This window comes from Homarus americanus, unplaced genomic scaffold, assembly GCF_018991925.1.
Source record: "Homarus americanus isolate GMGI-L3 unplaced genomic scaffold, GMGI_Hamer_2.0 scaffold31467, whole genome shotgun sequence".
Classification (NCBI taxonomy): domain Eukaryota; kingdom Metazoa; phylum Arthropoda; class Malacostraca; order Decapoda; family Nephropidae; genus Homarus; species Homarus americanus.
In genome coordinates, this window is record NW_024718931.1 from 10001 (window position 1) to 10490 (window position 490).

At 52.7% G+C, this 490-nt stretch overlaps 1 non-coding gene across 1 annotated transcript in view; it reads right to left on the minus strand.

Annotated features, from left to right (window-relative positions):
- Window positions 1-69, minus strand: part of LOC121859878 — a 4216-nt gene extending 4147 nt beyond the window's left edge. Inside the window, exon 1 of the ribosomal RNA XR_006087748.1 lies at window positions 1-69. This exon is cut by the window's left edge and continues 4147 nt beyond it. This is a non-coding gene — a ribosomal RNA (large subunit ribosomal RNA).
- Window positions 70-490: the final 421 nt, after the last annotated feature.

Consider the following 490-nt stretch of genomic DNA (forward strand, 5'->3'; position numbering starts at 1 on the left):
TTGGTTTCTTTTCCTCCGCTTATTAATATGCTTAAATTTGGCGGGTAGCTCTCTCCTACTACGAGGTCGATCGTGGTCTCATCATCCTTAGGGGGAACAAGTTCCCCAACCACGAAGCGGAAGACGCTCTGCCACCGACTTTCTTCACCACCGACATTACCAGGCGGGAAGGTTTGAGGGGCTTGTCGCGGGGGTACCAGCGGCCATGGCGCCGGCACTCCCACCCCTGACTCCGTTCCTTCTCATTGAGTGGTAAATAGCCAATAGGAAAAGTGTTCCAGCAGAACATCTCTCGCAGAGTCATATACACACACAGTTTTAATGCATATACGCTCGTGTTCCGCCCTTACTCGGCCGCACCTTTGCCGCTTAAACTTTGACCTCTTTCCCCGTTCCCGCATGCCACAGCAGTGGCACTTGTTTATCCGGAGAAAGAGAGCGAGAGTCGCAGTATTAATTGGCGTGAGCGGCCTTTCCGGCTACAGAACTA